The 15,722-nt window shown below is 42.0% G+C and overlaps 1 long non-coding RNA gene across 1 annotated transcript in view; it reads right to left on the reverse strand.

Annotated features, from left to right (window-relative positions):
• LOC140453450 (uncharacterized) overlaps window positions 1–15,722 on the reverse strand; it is a 162,068-nt gene that overhangs the window by 142,366 nt on the left and 3,980 nt on the right. Inside the window, exon 2 of the long non-coding RNA XR_011952391.1 lies at window positions 8,218–8,375. This is a non-coding gene — a long non-coding RNA (uncharacterized lncRNA). The remainder of the gene's footprint in view (window positions 1–8,217; window positions 8,376–15,722) is intronic.

The following is a 15,722-nucleotide window of genomic DNA, read 5'->3' on the forward strand; positions in this document are numbered from 1 at the left end:
GTATTTTCTGTTTACATCAAAGCAGTTGCAGGAATTAAAACTTAGTCTCAGTGATGGTGACCTGAAAACTGTCAACAACTGTAAAAATATATCACTAATACCCTTTAGAGAGATCCTTGCCTGTTCTGCTTTAGACATGACTCAAGATCCTCAACCATGTGGTTAACTGTTAACTGCTCTCTGAAATGGTCCAACAAGCCACTCAGTTCAAGAGCAATTAGGAATGGACAACAAAAGTCCAGAACCCATGAAAGAATTAAAAAAGAAATAAGCCTGCCTTTTACTTTTATCTGTCCCTACATCTGAGAGGTCTCCCACTAGTGATGGTGCATTCTCCTAGAGGGCTGAACTCAACCAAACCTACTCATAGATACATTCCACAATTATACATCCATCTCACTGGTAATCAAGTCTAATGTGGTGCTGCATTAAACCACCAAACTCCATTTTGTGTTCCCATTTTGGATTTACCTTGTTAGTGACTCAAATACTTTGCACATATAAAGTTTAGAAAGGTTGAAAAATATTTGAAAATTAATTTCAACACACATGGGGCAGAATGCCTTTGCAGGGTCGGAACCCCAGCATTAGCTGTGTCTCTTGGTCAGGATATTGTGTGGCCTTGGCATCAGATATTGTACATGAATTTTACATGCGAACCAGAGGGCACCCTTGCCCTCCAATTGAAGGTGATGGGCTCTCAAGACCAGAAGACCAATAGGAGGCCCTTCAGCCCTGAGACATTTTACTATCGAAGGCAGGAGGGGCCCAAGTAGATGGGAAAGAGAAGGTATCTCAAGATGGAGAACACTTCCTCAGTAGGGGTTGGGAAAAGTCCAACTGATGACTGAAATATTTCAGTTGGTATCTGTACTATGCTATTAAGAAATCCTGTAATTGGATACCTGGCACTTGCAGATATGTTGTCATCACCATAATTAGCAAACCAGCCCACCAGCCAAGGCCAGCAAATCACACGTCCACCCACTTCCAACCTTGCCTCCTCCAGATATTGGAACGATACAGCTATCTCTTGAGACAGACTCTCAGACTGTCAACTCTTCAGTCATTGTCTCTGGATTCAGTGGATGTGGGCAGAGAGCATTTTCAAATAGCTAAGGTGACCTAGTAATGTTTTACCCATCCCCTCTTGTGTTTGTTGGCCTTTTATAACTCCTGGTCCAGGAGCACTGAAGGTTAAAATTGACTTTGTTTAATATTCCCAATATTGTGTTCAAATCATTCTGTGGCCCTACCTCTCCCTATCACCAGAACCTTCCCAAAACACAACTGCCCTCTGTGTTCCTCCAATTTTGGCCTCTTGAGAAGCCTTGATATCCACCTCCCCATCATTGACAAACATGCTTCCCTTTAATGTAAGTTCTGCAAATCTGATAAACATTCTTCACTGCTCCATTTTTCTGTTTCTCGCTGCGTTTAAGACACTCCTTAAGAACTGTCTCTTTGAATGTGCTTTTGGTTACCTACGCTAATAGCTGTTTATGAGTATATCTCATAATGCTTCTCACAATGGGACTTGGGTTGTTTGATTATGTTGAAAGTGCTTTATAAATAGATTGTTGTTGTTGTCGAATCATGAATGGTATGTTGTGACCATGTTAAATAGCATGCCTTGACTTAACATGAGGAACGTTCTTGAAGACCTGCTAGGGTATGTTATTAAAAACAAGATAAGTGGAACTGTCTTGACATTCAATATAAATGTTTCAAACTATGTATGAAGCCTTGATGAGATTACTCCCTGGTAATCGGTCCCAGATTATCTAGTATTTCGTTATCTGAAGAAACCATTCGCTTTTCCTTTCCTTTTTAGGAACTGACACCAGCTGTAAGTCTATTTGCTGCAGCTTCTAAAAGACTGCCAAGCTGGCACCTAAAGGGGAGCTTTGGGTAGTGTCCTTTCAAATGGACATGCTGACATTTCTTTAAAGAACCAATCCTTTCTGAATCTAAATCAGCCTGAACTGCTTTGCCATTTATCTCTGTTAGTTTTCAAATCAATTGCTCAAAATGCAATGAAATGAAACCAGTGAAATTATACAGTTAGGTCTGAGATTGGGATAAATAGAATGGGTTAATGTAACAGCAGCCAGTTTCTGTACAGCTTTCACATTTTCCGATCTGAATATGTTACAATAATTAACTCACTGGGGGTGAACTCAATCGACGTCAGCAATCCAAAAGAGGCTGCTAACGAAACAGCAGATGATCTATTTTCATTGAATTCAAAAATATTGCCAAGACTTTTAATTTCATGAATAAAAGCGACATTGAGACTAAGAAGTCTCCAAAAAGTGTTTGAATAATTATTCTGTGAAATTCATAAGGGAGAACCTTGGGCTGAATGAAAAGTCAGCTTTTGATTCACCAATTGCCCCTCATACCCAGCTGGCCAAGCTCAACTTCACCTCGTTATCTTTGTCCTCTCAGTTAATGGAGTACTTAAATTACAGTGGAGTCTGGATAAACTCTTAAAATGTCCAGAGTAATTCACATTCTGTAGTCAATCCAACTATCACATTTCCTGGCAAGGTAACTCCTTTAGAATTTCTGTGCCAGAACAATCAGTCATACACTATCAAAGTTATTCACACTATCGCTCAGCAAGAACGTGATCATTGATCTGGAAGCAAGGCTAGTCACTTTAATGACTTGGAGGTGCCAGTGTTGGACTGGGGTGAACAAAGTTAAAAATCACACAGCACCAGGTTATAGTCCAACCGGTTTATTTGAACGCACTAGCTTTCGGAGCATTGTTCCTTCATCACAACCACCTGATGAAAGAGCAGCACTCCAAAAGCTAGTGCTTCCAAATAAACCTGTTAGACTATAACCGGGTGTTGTGTGATTTTTAACTTTAAGGAATAGACCAATTTGGGAATTCTGAAGTTTGGGGAGTCTTCCAAAAAAGAGAAACCTTAAATCCTTTTAATAACATTTGTCACCAAATTCCAAAAATCTAAATCACACTTTGGAACAAAAAAAATCTACAAGTGAATTTGGACCCACTTGTGCATGCAAGATTGAAACTGAGTCAACAATGAAGCGCCATAAATTGCATTGCTATAGCGCTCTGCTGAATGTTTCAAGGGAAACATGGTTAGGTGTTTTATATGGAGGGATAGCAAAGGCACAGCCAAACATAACAACAACTTACTTTTATGTAGAACTTTTAAGATAGCAAACATCCTCAGAAGCTTCACAAGGCATTAAAAAATGAATATTGCACATAAGGAGCTATTAGGATGAATGATCACCAGCTGATCAGCAAGGTAGATTTCAATCAGCATCTCAAAGGGGTAAAGTGAGGAAGAGAGACAGAGAGGTTTAGGGAAGAAATTCACTGCTAACAGCTTCAGCAGATGACAATATGTTTACCACTGCCGGAGCGATGAGGCTAGAAATTACCTGCAGCAATATTAACAGATGGAACGTAATACATTCTTATGACATTCCACAGTCCACTGCTTTGATGGAGGTATTAGCCCATCAGATAATTACAGAAACCTTTAGGAGAATTTTGAAGGCAAGAAGAGAAACGGTGAGGTAAGTGGATTTGGAAGGGAATACTTGAGGTAAGTGGTCTTACAGACTGAAAGATTAATCTCTGATGGGGAATTAGCACAAAGATGATGGAGAAGCTGCAATCTATAGTCGGGAGAAAAGAAGGTCAGAGTGAGGAAATGTGATTTAAGCAGATTCCTGAGACAGGGTGGGACAAAACTAAGGAAGGATTTAAAATGTGGAAACTTTTAGGGTTCCGTGGGGAGTCTGATGTTGGCAAAAGCTCAGTGTGGTCTTTAAGTGTCTCCAGCCCTGAGTCTTTTTATTTGTTTGTTTGACATTGTTGCCTAAGCCAGCATTTATTGATCATCTCTAACTGGCCTTGGGCTGAATGTCTTGTCAAGCCATTACAGAGGGCAGTTCAGAGTCAACCACATTGCTGAGGGTTTAAAGTCACATTCAGGCCAGACTGGGTAAGGATGGCAGATTTCCTTCCCTCAAGGATTTTAGTGACCCACATGGGTTTCTAGTGGCAGTTGACGGTGGTTAGGCAGTCACCATTAGATCATCTTCTGATTCCAGAGTTGGTTTCTAATTGAATTCAAACTCCACATCTGCCACAGTGGGATTCAAACCCATTTTCTCAGATCATTAGGCTGGGATTCTGGGTTTCTAGTTGAGCGACATTACCATTACTCAGCCACGTGGGGAAGAGGGTCTTTGAAGACAACAACATCAAATCCAACACCAAGCTCATGGTGTTGGTTCCCACCCTTCTATATGGGTTTCTAGTTCAGTGAATTACCATTACACCACTAGCTCCCCATAGAATCCTCAAAGGTGTCCCATAGGGAAAGGACACTTCCTCCCCAACCTGAAATTAATTGCCTTAGATTAGCTTAACTGAAGGGAATTCCATAAGCGCCCACAAAATAAAACTATGTAGTAAGCCAAGTCAAGACCACCCTATCCATTAAACCAGAGAATGCTGGAGAAACTCAGCAGAATATCTTTGGAGAGCAAAGCACAGTTAACATTTTGATCCGATGTGACCTTTCTTCAAAACTTGTTCAAAGCTTAATAAAACCTAAAATATTTTTCAATCCCTGTAATTCTGAAAAAGAGTCATATTACACTCTAAACATTAACACTGTTTTTCTCTCTCCATAGACACTGCCAGACCTGTTGAGTTTCTCCAGCACTTTCAGTTTTTATTTCAAATGTCCAGCATCTACAGTATTTGACCGATTAAAGCATTGCCCTGCAAAATTACTCAGAGCACAATAGGAAGGATCCCTATTGCCAATAATAGCATACTCCTCCAATTTCCGATGTCAGCTGGACAGATGGTCAAGATGTGGTTTCAGTGGATCAAGCAAAGCTTGTCTAACTCTGATGTTGGATTCAAACCTTGCTGTACGGGTTTGACTCAGAGGCAACTTTCAACCCAAGGACCTGATATTTGGAACAGTCTCAGTCCGAAAGAGACTTGGGGTTACCTCCTCCTCAGGACAATAATCACACATTGATTCCGTGCCTGGCAAGAACTAGGATTGATCATCATTCGCTCGACAGAGATTAGTTATCGGGGATTTTCTTGTTCCCATGCATCACTGGTTCCCAATACCCAAAATAAAGTGTAGTATTCTCTCATATTTCTACTTGTCTTTCACTTATCCATAGATTTTCTGCTATTATGATGCACCCCCTGGTGAGATTCCTCAGTTTATACAGTTCCAGCACAAATTGGCTCCCCTCAGTTAGTCCCTACAAGGTTAATTTCAAAACGATTCCTTCACTTGCAAATACCCTATTCTCACCAGAAACATACTTAAGCTTTGGAAGGGGCTAAACTAGCTTTTTTGAATTAACCAAAAAATTGAATTTACTAATGTAATTTCTAAATGAGAGATGAAATTATAATACAACAAACATATACTTAAGTTCAAAATAAGCACTGTAAGTCAATAAAATAAAGGTTAAGAAAGTATATTACAGCTCAACTCTGAAGTGGTCATGAAGAGCAGAGAGTTGAACATCATGGTGGTCATTGCAGTGAATGTTCCTTGTCATGTTGACATTAGTTGGTGAACAGTCAATTTCAAGATTCTTGGCTTTGTCGGTTGATTGGAACTCTTTGATTCCCTTCAGCAGTGCCTGACTGGCAATATTGAGAGTGAGAGAATGTTATCCCTTGATTCACTTGCATTGCAGGGGTGTTTAAATGGTTGTTCTCAGAGCTGTGACCCTCATAGCACACTAGTTCACATTGACACGAGGACATCAGCAACTAACAAACACAGACCAGAGCTAAAAATGGCTTTTAACCCCTTTCCTTAATGTATTCTTCAAAGGGGACCTCCTGCCAACAGCAATCTAAATTTTGAACCAAATTCATAAAGAACTCATTAGTTTAAAAAGAGGGAAATGTCGGTAGTGAAATAAAATAATAGCTCCTTTGGGACACTAAAACCAACATTGGCCAATTGAATGGCATGCTGGAAAAATTGGCCAACTGAATGGCATGCTGGGAAGAGAACTAAAGTAGTAAGCCAGAAAGGTTGCAGAATTCACTGTCAAATTGGATCAGGCCAGACAGATATACAAGCCTTGATTGACTATATTGAATAGATATTGATGAGACAATACTGTGAGGTTTCAGATGGAACAATACATTAGAGTTCTGCTAGAACTGTTTTTGATACAGCCCAGATTTTAGGGTTGGTTCAATTAATAGAGAAATTACAATATCCAATACTGCCTTTTGTAACAGCTTTTCCTGAGGCAAAAACTCATTAACATGGAGTGACTGAATAATGTTAATTAATTACATTGCTGTATCAAACTGCTGTGACTACATGGGAGGAATCTGTGTGTCAGTTTCCATGCCGACATAGTAAACTATAGTAAGCCACTGTAGTTGGGGATGACCCAGAGAACTGTATTTAAAGGGGCCACTTGAATCACACTCCAGAGACAATGTCAGCACGAGGAGCAGAAACCAAGGGAGAGAGAGAGAGAAGAGCAGCCCCAACCTCCATTTGGCCAGCTGTAATCGGGGTAGTACAAACCTCTTTACCATCATGCACTTCCAAAGCAGAATACAAACCTGTTGAGAACACAGCAATTTAAAAACCGTAATGTTACTTGGGAAATTAGAGGGAAAGACGGTTCATAGAATTGCATTGTTATATTTTGTGTTTCAATGATCATAAAACACATCTCATTATTACTGTTAAGCAAGTCTCAGTAAGTAAGCAAATAAATCAGACACACGCTGCTCAAACAAAAGTTAACAAGAGGTAGCACTGGTAACACAGAGCTCTAAACAACTTTAGACTTCTGTAAATATATCTTCACTTGCACTCTTAAACTGTCTTGCTCCTGTGTCATATCTCACAAACAACCAACTCCTGCCTGAAGATAGCTTTAGACATTAAAACATCCTTCACAGGGACATTCAGAACCCAAATCACAGCAACCTCCATGTGAGGTCCACTGACAGAACACCCCCAGGGAACATCAGCAAGATAGCACAAGTTTATGGAGAGAATCTCTCAGGCCTCACACCCATCACAATGAAGCCTCGTGTTGTACCCTCATTCTGTGGCATTGGAGACCTTCATAAGGAAGTCATTGTCATCCCCACACAAGGAGAACAGAAGTTTTATCCAATTGTAGCTTTCAAAACCAAAGGTTTCATGCTATGTTTGGGGCAAAATTTTACCAGTATGCTGCCATTAAAACCACCCCTCAAAGAAAATATTCCCTTCCACATCATTGGCCATGCCCTTACCTTCTTACATTTCAGTCTGAGAATGTGGGAGCTGAGAAGCTTTACTTTTCTGTGCTAGCTTTGGAATGTGTTTCACCATCACTGTTCCCCCAGTGACTCAAGTTCAATGAATCCCATCCCCGAGCTCGAATTGTCTGTCCTCATCAGAAATCCCTGGACTGCCTTCTCATCAGGAGTCTGACCGTTATCACCTAAACCCCAAGACTGATATCCCACTACCGAACTAACTTTGCAGGACAGCTCTGACTGAGCATGGCCCACTCCCCAGAGAGATGTCTCCATGGCAACCTTGACTGACCCACCTATTATGCCTGAATTGGTTGAATTTGACTGACAAGACTGACCATAGCACAATCCCCAGAATGCAAGGGCATGGATCCTTGGACTCTGGTAGGACCCAGCATTTGACTGACAGTGGGCAAGGAAATCTGATAGCCGTTTTGGCCAACTGTGCTCTCCTTGACCTCAGTAAGATCTGCTCCATTTTGATTTGTATAATTGGGCATTTGTTTGAAACACAAATGGTGGTTAGGCTGTGTAAGTGCTAGGCATATGCTGCAGGTTTGAAATTGATATTGACTGCTGCCATACAGCAACTTGTTAACCTTCTTCAATGTTCAGTGCTCCCCTCTGTGAGTTGCTGCCTACCTCTCTCATTGTGCTGAACTGAAATGCAAGACGCAGAGGATGGCAGCCTTTACCTGAGCACTATAGATGCTGTGTAATAAACAGCAAAGAGAGCCATACAGAGGCTGGTAGCCCCAACGTTAGTGCAAAATGAGTGAGCATTAAGAAAGCAAGCTGAAGGCCTAAGAGGCAGCCTGGACAGATGCAGGAGATGCATGTGTGTGTCCCTTTGTGCAAAACAACCTCACAGAAGCATGCAATAGGTGTACCTGAGAGCTCCAAAGTAAAATGTTGAAGGGCCAAAGTAGTTTGAACATTGGCCAGAGAGCAGCCATGATGAGGTGGTGAAGCCAGTGGTTTGCCGATGCCAACTTGTGTCAAGGCAGCTAATGACCAAGGAGCATGCTGGGATGTTGCTGTGAAGACACTGTTGGTTGAGCACAAACAAACAATCAGGGAGCTGCAGTGCCAGGTACCCTCACTGATTTACCCACATGCAGGAATTTGTGCCACCTCAGAGTGGAGTGAAATAATGCCAAAATCAGCTTTGACCTAGTCTTGTTATGGCTATGGTGAACCTTGCAATGTTTTTCTCAGTTGCACCAATACCTTTGGCTGAATAAAGCCTAGTCTCTGCCTTACATTTTAGTCCAGCTCTCTGTTTCCTGCACCAAAGTAAAACTGCTGGAAAATTGATTGGAATAATGGGGAATAGTGCCTTTCTGAAAACATACACCTTCTGGAACCTCAGGAGTCCAAGGTGGAAGTGGCAGGGACTTTTTTGGGGAGGGAAGGGGAGTGTAAGTCTAGCCACAGTCCTGTTAGGAAGGAATTCTCAGGGTTTTGAATTATTTGGCCAGGCTAGATACAATACTAGAGAATGACCTATATAGAATTGATATACAGTACTGCAACAGGCATGATGGGCTGAGTGGTCTTCTCTCAGCTCTATAATGTTTTGTATGTTACTGTGAGCCTTTTACAGAAACACAGACTGTCTTAGAGTGATAGAGTCATACAGCACAAAACAGACCTTTCAATCCAACCAGTTCATGATGAACATAATCCCAAACTAAACTCATCCCATCTGCATGTTCTGGCCCCTGTCCCTCCAAACCTCTCCTATTCATGGACTTATCCAAACATCTTTTAAACTTTGTAATTGCACCCACATCCACCACTTCTTCAGGAAGTTCATTTCACACACGAACTACCCTCTGGGTAAAAACACCTCTCGCCTCTCACCTTAAAAATGTGCCTCTGAGTCTTGAAATCCCCCATCCTAGGGAAAAGACAAATGCCACTGACTTTACCTGTACCCCTCTCATTATTTTATAAACTTCTATCAAGTTGCCCCTCAACCTTCCAAGCTCCTGTGAAAAGCGTCCCAGCCTATCCAGCCTTTCTTTATAACTCAAACCTTCCATACCTGGCAACATCTTGGTAAATCTCTTCTGAATAACATCTAATAACATCCTTCCTATAATAGGGCGACCAGTATTCTGGACATAGTACACTGGAAGACACCTCACCAATGTCCTGTATAATCTCAACACAACTTTCTAACTCCTACACTCAAAGAATTCAGCTATGAAGTCAAGCGTACCAATCGCCTTTTTAACCAGCCTGGTTTTATGTGACGCAAACTTCAAAGACCCTTAGATTTCTCTGTTCTACAACACCACCCAAGACCTTATCATTAATTGTATAAGTTCTACCCTTGTTTGTCGTACCAAAACGCAATTAAACTTTATTTCTTCAAAGTGTGACCCAGGATCCCTTTTTGATTATTTCTCTGTTACATGGTGAGCAGAGAATCCCAGACATATAATGTGCCATAGTTTTCACTTCAGCCCATCTGTCCTATTCTGTGCCTTTTTTTTCCCATGTGATGTGTGATGCCATTTTATTTTCAGCAACAGTGTTTGTGAATCCAGGACTTCCTTCATTATTGTGTGCCAATTTAACCCTTTGAAAACTGAACCTGTTCCAAATGAAGGCCAGTTTTATCCTTTCAACACTTGCAAAATATTGAATTGCATTGCAAATGCTGATGACATAAAAGAGGGACTGACTGTCCTATTCCTGCAACCAAATTGTGTTTTTGTGAATATTATGGACAGATTAGACAAACTTGTAGAGCTTTAGAGTGTTTTTCAATTATAAATCTAGAGGTAAAGAGACAATGCTTCACCTTATGCTTTTACATTAGTATTGATTTGTGCTTGTGTAGTCAAAAGTCTTAAAACAGTGCAGCTGTGGTGCATTGATCTCTTGGTACATTGTGAACCATTGCTTTACTATCTTTTAATTGAGGGAGCCAAGAGTCAATGACTATTGGAACAAATGCCAAGTATAAGTTAAATCCTCTCTGTAGGAATAGCTTCATGGGAGGCAAAATGCCTCCCTAATTTCCAAAAAAATGTTGAAAAGCAAGGGTTACATAACTGATGGATCTTGATCCAAATTTGTGCCCTCCAGTGATTGGAACAAGGTTAGCCAGATGGATCTCACTGACTATGTGATCCTCGCTTGGGGTCGTCAATCTGGGCTAATCAGGGAGCCCTCATTTACAGAGATAAACAGGAGTGTAAGGGCAGTGCTTGTCACTGGCCACTTGGGTGTTTCTTTTCTTCCTGGCGATGGAAATTGAATAAAGATTTGTGCACCTTGTGTCTTTCACTGTGTCTCACACCTGAACACACACACGCCATGGGTGCTGGGGAAAAAAATAAGCACTACCACAGTTAGGCGGTAGTGTGGGGGTTAAAAGAAAAAAAATAGACAGGAGATTTCTCCTTCACTGTTTGCTCACACAGCATTGCCTTTTGTGAAGGGCAGTGCTTGTCACTGGCCACTCGGGTGTTTTCCCTTTTGAGAATTGGATCAGTGTGAACAAAAAGAAAACACGAAAAAAAAAGGAAAAAAAAGGAGTGTAAGGGCAGTGCTTGTCACTGGCCACTTGGGTGTTTCTTTTCTTCCTGGTGATGGAAATTGAATAAAGATTCGTGCACCTTGTGTCTTTCACTGTGTCTCACACCTGCACACACACACCATGGGTGCTGGGGAAAAAAATAAGCACTAAACCAGGAGATTAGCCAGAGGTTCTAAAGAAGCAAAAAAGAAAATAAAAAGAAAAAAAATGAAAATGAAAAGAGTGGGAAAAAATCAGGAGTGTCAGAGGTTCTGCTCACTCAGACAGCCGGCTCTGAGGGACCTAGATCAGATTCAGGGACTCTCCACATATAAATAAAGGATGACTTTGTGAAAAAAAAAGGAATGTCAAAAGTTCTGTTCATACTGAGAGCTGGCTCTGAGGGAGCTGGACCAGTGTCAAATACTCTCCTCTTGATTGTTCCAGGAGGAGGGGAACTGATTCTGGGACAGGCTGGCCCTCAGCCAGTACATAAAATTTTTTTTAAAAAAAACAGGAGTTGTAAGGGCACTGCTTGTCACTGGCCACTCGGGTGTTTCTTTTCTTCCTGGTAGTGGAAATTGAATAAAGATTTGTGCACCTTGTGTCTTTCACTGTGTCTTACACCTGCACACACACACCATGGGTGTGGGGAAAAACAATAAGCACTACCGCAGTTAGGCGGGAGTGTGGGGAAGAAAGGGAAAAAATGAAAAAGAAAGAAAAAAAGAAAAAATATGAAAAAAAGAATAAAAATAATAAACAGGAGTGTTGGGATTGTGTTCACTCTGAGAGCTGGCTCTGAGGGAGCTGGATCAGTGTGTGGAAGGACTCTGCTTTGAAAAAATAATTAAAATTAAAAATAAACAGGAATGTCAGGGCACTGCTTGTCACTGGCCACTTTGGTGCTTTCTTTTCTTCCTGGTGGTGGCAATTGAATAAAGATTTGTACACCTTGTGTCTTTCACTGTGTCCCACACCTGCACACACACACAACATGGGTGCGGGGGAATAAACAAGCACTATTGCAGTTAGGTGGTAGTGTGGGGGGAGAAAAAGGAAGAAAAATATAAACAGGAGCATCCACTCAGGTGTTTTCTTTCTTCCTGGTGGTGGGGTATAAATAAAGATTTACACACTTGTTGTTTTTCACTGTGTACCACAGTTACACACACACACGAGATGGGTGCTGTCAGATGGTAGTGTGGGGGGAGAAAAAAGAAGAAAAAAAAAAGAAGAACAGGAAAAAAAAGGAGTGTCACTGCCATTAGGCGGTAGTGTGGGGGAAAATAAAAAAAAGCAAAAAATATAAACAGAATTGTCAGAGGTTCTGTTCACTCTGACAGCTGCCTCTGAGGGAGCTGGATCAATGTGTGAAGGACTCTCCATTTTTGTGTGTAAGAAAGAGGAGGAGACTGACCTCTGAACTGCCTGGACCACACAGTGCGTGTCTTATTACTGCTGTTGGGATGTGCCACTGAGGAGGAGAGTTTTCCTTTTTGTCTCTCCCCTTTGTTTCAGGTAGACTTTGTTTTGATATCTTTATTTTTCTTTATTGTTTATTGTGATTGTTTGTTTTCTGGGCTTCTTTCTGTTTATTTTTGTTAATTAAAAATAACAGGAGTCTCAGAGAGTCTCCTCACTCTAGGGACTGGCTCTGAGCTAGCTGGTCAGAGTCCATGTACTGTACATGTGTAAATAAAGAATGATTTGTGACAGAATACCAGCCTCTGTGCAGTTTTTTTTTTCATTTCCACGTGTCCAAACGTTTTCAGTAGAATGTGTCACATGCAGGACTCAGATACTTTCTCTCACACAAGACCAGAGGATTCCCAGCTCGGTGAACAGAACCACAACAGACCAGAGGATCTTTAGGCAACAAGACATCATCAGCGGTCTCAGTACATCACAAACTCTTTAATTCCAACTGAGGCATCACCTGGCTTTTAAAGATCCTCCTTATCCACCTGTTCTTCATTGACCACTCTGCCTATTTCCTTGTGGTGGTGTCCATCCTGCAGGCAGCCTGGCAGAGCTTATGTTCATTAATTATCTATGTATGTAATTAGTTATTATTAATGACATAATTGTTACTTATTAATAATTATTATATAATTAATTAGAGTCAATATTAATTAATTAATTGGGTCAATTAAGATGAGGGAGTCGAAGGGTGGGTCAGTAAATTTGCAGATGATACGAAGATAGGTGGAGTTGTGGACAGTGAGGAGGGCTGTTGTCGGCTGCAGAGGGACTTAGATATGATGCAGAGCTGGGCTGAGGAGTGGCAGATGGAGTTCAACCCTGCCAAGTGTGAGGTTGTCCATTTTGGAAGAACAAATAAGAATGCGGAATACAGGGTTAATGGTAGGGTTCTTAGTCAGGTGGAGGAACAGAGGGATCTTGGGGTCTATGTACATAGATCTTTGAAGGTTGCCACTCAGGTGGATAGAGTTTGTAAGAAGGCCTATGGAGTATTATCGTTCATTAGCAGAGGGATTGAATTCAAGAGTCGTGAAGTGATGTTGCAGCTGTACAGGACTTTGGTTAGGCCACAGTTGGAGTACTGTGTGCAGTTCTGGTCGCCTCACTTTAGGAAAGATGTGGAAGCTTTGGAGAGGGTGCAGAGAAGATTTACCAGGATGTTGCCTGGAATGGAGAGTAGGTCGTACGAGGATAGGTTGAGAGTTCTCGGCCTTTTCTCGTTGGAACGGCGAAGGATGAGGGGTGACTTGATAGAGGTTTATAAGATGATCAGAGGAATAGATAGAGTAGACAGTCAGAAACTTTTTCCCCGGGTACAACAGAGTGTTACAAGGGGACATAAATTTAAGGTGAAGGGTGGAAGGTATAGGGGAGATGTCAGGGGTGGGTTCTTTACCCAGAGAGTGGTGGGGGCATGGAATGCACTGCCCGTGGGAGTGGTAGAGTCAGATTCATTGGCGACCTTTAAGCGGCATTTGGATAGGTACATGGATGGGTGCTTAATCTAGGATAGAAGTTCGGCACAACATCGTGGGCCGAAGGGCCTGTTCTGTGCTGTATTGTTCTATGTTCTATGTTCTAAGCTCAGTTGCCTGGATGGCTGGTTTGCAATGCAGTGATATCAGCAGTATTGGTTCAATCCCTGCACTGGCTGAGGATATCATGAAGAGCTCTCCTTCTCTTGCCTGAGGTGTGGTGACCCTCAGGTTAAACTATCACCAGTCATCTCTCTCTCTTTCTTTCTCGAATGACAGAGCAGCCCAATGGTCTGGTAAGATTATTGCAACTTCACCTTTTATATGGCCTGCCAGTCTCAATCATCTCTCCATCCCAAAGTCCCACCTGCACAACTGATCAGTCCTCTGTATTGGCTCTTTGTTGGTAACCCATGTCATGCCCAGTTTGAGTTTGGTGAAAGATGTCCAATTTGCATGATGCCTTTTCTATACTTTTCCGTGCCTGACTGGTATAGATTGAGGATGTTACCACCATGGTCATGTAGAGTTGGAAAGTTCAATCTTAGATTAGGGGAATGTATACCTTGGGACAACCACAAACATTTAAGAGGGGAAACTAAGTGCACAAGGATGACAGGAATAGAAAGAGATGTTGATACAGTTAGACAAACAGGGCTAGGGGTTGGCTCTAATGAAGATTAAACTCCAGTGGAGACCAGTGCGCCTGGAGACCCAGAGTCATAGAGTCATTCAATAAGAAGAGGTCCTTCAGCCTATCGAATCTGAACAGGTCTAACTGCACCAATCCCACTTGCCAATACTGGGCCCATAGCCTCGAATGTTATGACATTTCAAGGGCTCATCCACACTCTTTTTCAAGGCTGTAAGGCTTCCCACCTCAACAACTCTCCCAGGCAGTGCATTCTAGATTCCCATCCCCCTTTGTCCTCAAATACTCTCTAAACCTGCTGCCTTTCACCTCAAAATTCTGCGTCCTGTTATTGACCCTTCAACTAAGGGAACACCTGCTTCCTGTCATCCAGTCCATGTCGATTGTAATCTTGTTGACCTCAGTGAGGTCCCCTGTCAGCCTTCTCTGCTCCAAAGAGAGCATCCCAAACTTATCCAGTCTCTCACCCTCGCTAAACCGCTCCATCCCAGGCAACATCGTGGTGAATCTCCTCTGCACCCCCTCCAGAGCAATCACATCCACCTACAGTGTGGAGACCAGAACTGCACACAATACACCAGTCTGTAGCCTAACCCAAGTTGCGTCCAGCTCCATATAACCTCCCTACTCTTATAATCTATGCCTCAACTGATAAAGGCAGGTGTCCTATGTACTTTTTAAAATTTCCCTATTGTCCTGCCACATTCAGGGACAAGCACTCCAAGATCCCTCTGTTCCTCTAAGCTACCCCATTTGTTGCCGTTCAATGAATACTCCCTTGTCTTTTTACTTCTTCCAAAGTATATCACTTCTCACTTTTCAGAGTTAAACTGAATCTGCCATTGATCAGCCCATCCAGCCGGATCTTCTTGTAACCTAAGACCTTCATCCTCACTATTTTCCGACCGGTAAAATCTTTGTGTCATCTGCCAATTAACTTATCCTTCACCATCCCCACCCCTATTCACTGTCATCTATACCATTCGTACATTTCGCGAACAATCACTGATCCCTGTGGTACACCATTGATCACGAGGCTCCCGTATGATTTTGTGCTGTCGACCTTACAGATCGTTCTATGGTGTAGGGCAGCAGAATGCACCTCTCTGATCCTGTGACTTGGTAACATCAATTCCTGGTGGTGGAGTCGGGTGTGTGAGGTGACAGTGCAAACCATTACCAGCTGGAAGCAGCATTATGCATTCAAATTCCCCCACCCCCATAATCTAAGTTTGTCTAACCCTGAAT

This window comes from Chiloscyllium punctatum, chromosome 27 (assembly GCF_047496795.1).
Source record: "Chiloscyllium punctatum isolate Juve2018m chromosome 27, sChiPun1.3, whole genome shotgun sequence".
In the NCBI taxonomy this organism is placed as follows: Eukaryota; Metazoa; Chordata; class Chondrichthyes; order Orectolobiformes; family Hemiscylliidae; genus Chiloscyllium; species Chiloscyllium punctatum.